Genomic DNA, 3,498 nt, shown 5'->3' with positions numbered 1-3,498 from the left:
CTGTAATAAAAAAAAAAGAGAATCAATTTGATAGCTCAATGAGTATATAAAAAAACGAATGCCCAATTAGTACACAGTAATGTATGCTTGGGAGGGGAAAATAAAAATTTTAGTAAGAAATTTCTTGTTAGTAATTTTATGCGTTTTACTATGATTGATACAAATCCCTTTATGGATCAATTCCATGAGATCCAACATATTTTGAGTCAGTTTTGACAAAAGAATATGAACATGGATGAATCTATTATAGTTTCATCAATAATAGAGAAACTGTCATCTTCTTGGAAGGATTTTAAGAAAACTCTGAAACACAAAAAAGAAGATCTAACTTTAGAGGAATTGGCTCAACACCTCCAAGTTGAGGAAGAGTCAGGACTTCTTGAAAGTAAAGAAAACCAATTGGCTCAGACTTTCAAGATTCACATGGTGGATGATGGCAAGTGGTTCAACAAAAAGAAGCGTAAGCATGAACCCCAACCTGAGAAAGATGTTAAGAAGCCGAAAGGCGCTTGCTGGCACTGTGGCAAGCCAGGGCACTTCGGGAATGAATGCCGATCATACAAGAAGAAGCCAGATGCATCAAATGCCAAGAACAAGTTTGTGGCTATTGTATTCGAGGTAAACATGCTCGAAGATGCTGGTGACTGATGGATTGACTCAGAAGCAACAAGGCACATCTGCAATGACAAAAGCCGTTTCACTACTTATGAACAAGTGAGTGATGGAACAGTTCTCTACATGAGCAACCCTTCAACTGCTCCTATCAAAAGCAAAGGGACGGTGGATCTAGAGTTCACATCTGAAAAAGTCTTAAGTCTTAATGATGTTTATCATGTACCTGATGTCAGGAAAAACCTTATATCTGGAAGCCTGCTTAATAAGCATGGTTTCAAGTTAGTATTTGAGTCGAACAAATTTGTCCTGCCTAAGGGTGGAATTTTTGTTGGGAAGGGCTACATGTATCAGGGAATGTTCAAACTTAACATTATCAATAATATATCTATTTCTGCTTATATTGTTGATTCTCTTTCTTTATGGCATGCTCGTTTAGGTCATGTTAATACTAGGAAATTGCATGACATGGTTAATTTAGATTCAATTCCTAAGTATGACATTGATATGTTTGAAAAATGTAAATTTTGTGTGCAATAAAAAATTACTCTCATTCCATTTCCTAAAGTAGATAAAACCACATCTCTGCTTGAACTTGTGCATAGTGATGTATGTGACATGCATAGTACCCCCACTAGAGGTGGTAAGAAATATTTTGTAACATTCATTGATGATTTTTCTAAGTATTTTCATATCTATCTTTTACATTCAAAAGATGAGGTGTTTGATAAATTCAAGATTTTTAAGACAGAAGTAGAAAATTAATGTAATGTCAAAATAAAGAGACTTAGGTCTGATAGAGGCGGTGAATACAATTTTCCAAAATATTGTGAAAATGTTGGTATTATTCATGAGAAGTTTGCACACACACCACAACAAAATGGAGTAGCTGAAAGAAAGAATAGGACATTAACAGAAATGATTAATGCTATGCTTTCTTGCTCCAGTTTAAGTTCTGGTTTTTGGGGTGAAGCCTTGCTCACTGCCTATCACATACTCAATAGAATTCCTCTCAAGGGAAGAAATGTTATTCCTTATGAACTATGGAAAAATAAGAAATCTAATCTTGGTTACTTGAAAACATGGGGCTATAGAGCAATAATCAGATTGCCTGAACCTACAAAGAAGAAATTTGGTGAAAAGGGAATTGAATGCATATTCCTTGGCTATACTATACACAGCAAAGCATGTAGGTTTCTGGTAGTAGAGCCCAATGGTTCAATGGAAACAAATACCGTCATTGAATCTCATGATGTGGTATTTTTATGAGAATCGTTTCACAACCATTCCAAGGTTGGATTCTAATCAAGGATACGAATCAACTCCTTTGATGTCTACAGAGGAAAGTGAACGACATGAACACCCATTGAGCCTAATGAACCTAATGAGCCTATTGAGCTAAGGAGGAGTAAGAGGGCTAGGATTGAGAAGTCAGCCATTTGGCCCTGATTTCATTATTTACCTTGTAAAAGGAACTAGGAAAGCTTATTGTAAGAAAACATTGATTTCTTTGAATATGGATTCAGATCCGTTAACCTTTGAGGAGGCTATGAAGTCTCAAGATTCTGCTTTCTGGAAAGAAGCAATAAACGATGGATGGATTCTATCATGGGTAACAATACCTGGATACTTGCTGATTTGCCACCTGGATCCAAACCAATTGGTTGTAAATGGATTTTCAAAAGGAAAATGAAAGTTGATGGCACAATTGACAAGTTCAAAGCAAGATTAGTTGCTAAGGGTTTTACTCAAAAGTTGAGTATTGATTATTTTGATACATATGCTCCGGTGGCTAGAATCACCACCATTTGAGTGTTGATTGCCTTAGCCTCAATCTACAAGCTTGAAATCCATCAAATGGATGCTAAGACTGCTTTCCTAAATGGAGAGTTAGATGAGGAAATCTACATGCAACAACAGGAAGGATTTGTTATACAGGGTCAAGAACACAAAGTATGTAAACTCGTGAAGTCATTATATAGACTGAAACAAGCTCCAAAATAGTGGCATGAGAGATTTGACAAAGTAATAGTGTCAAATGGTTTTAGGATACATGAATCTGATAAGTGTGTGTACAGTGAGTTTACTGGAAATAAAGGTGTAATCATATGCCTATATGTAGATGACATGTTTATTTTTGGTACTGACAATGATGTCATTGAAAGTACTAAAAGTTTCTTGTCATCTAGCTTTAGTATGAAAGACATGGGCCTGGCTGATGTAATTCTGGGTATTAAGATCAAACGAAAGGACAATAATTTGATTCTAACCCAGTCGCACTATATTGAGAAAATTCTTAAGAAATTTAATCAATAAAATTGTACACCCATGTCTACGCCTTTTGATTCAAATTTGAAATTGTATCCTAATACTAGAAGAGCTGTTGATCAGCTAGAATACTCAAGAGTAATAGGTAGCCTGATGTATGCCATGACTTGCACTAGACCTGATATTGCTTTTGCAGTGGGAAAACTTAGTAGATACACTAGTAATCCCAGTAGTGTGCATTGGCATGCTGTTAACCGAGTACTTAGGTACTTGAGGGAAATAATAGATTATGGAATAGTCTATAATGGCTATCCAGCAGTGTTGGAAGGATTCACAGATGCTAGTTGGATAACTGACCATGAAGATCACTCGTCCACTAGTGGTTGAATTTTTACTCTTGGAGGAGGAGCTATCTCCTGGGGTTCTAAGAAGCAAACATGCATAACAGACTCAACCATGGCGTCGAAGTTTGTAGCATTGGTTTCTTGTAGCAAAAAGGCAGAGTGGCTAAGGAATCTCTTGTTAGAGATTAAGATATGGCCAAAACCTATGCCACCAATATCTTTGCATTGTGATAGTGAAGCAACTCTATCATGGGCCTATAGCCATGTCTATAAT

At 36.4% G+C, this 3,498-nt stretch overlaps 1 pseudogene; it reads left to right on the top strand.

The window, feature by feature from the left end:
• Positions 1-2,940: 2,940 nt before the first annotated feature.
• Positions 2,941-3,267, top strand: LOC145813298 (secreted RxLR effector protein 161 pseudogene; annotated as a pseudogene).
• Positions 3,268-3,498: the final 231 nt, after the last annotated feature.

The sequence above is a fragment of the Camellia sinensis genome, chromosome 2, assembly GCF_055761805.1.
Source record: "Camellia sinensis isolate YWXY chromosome 2, ASM5576180v1, whole genome shotgun sequence".
Classification (NCBI taxonomy): domain Eukaryota; kingdom Viridiplantae; phylum Streptophyta; class Magnoliopsida; order Ericales; family Theaceae; genus Camellia; species Camellia sinensis.
The sequence above is the reverse complement of the archived record's forward strand: the minus strand, read 5'-3'. Positions and strand labels throughout refer to the sequence as shown.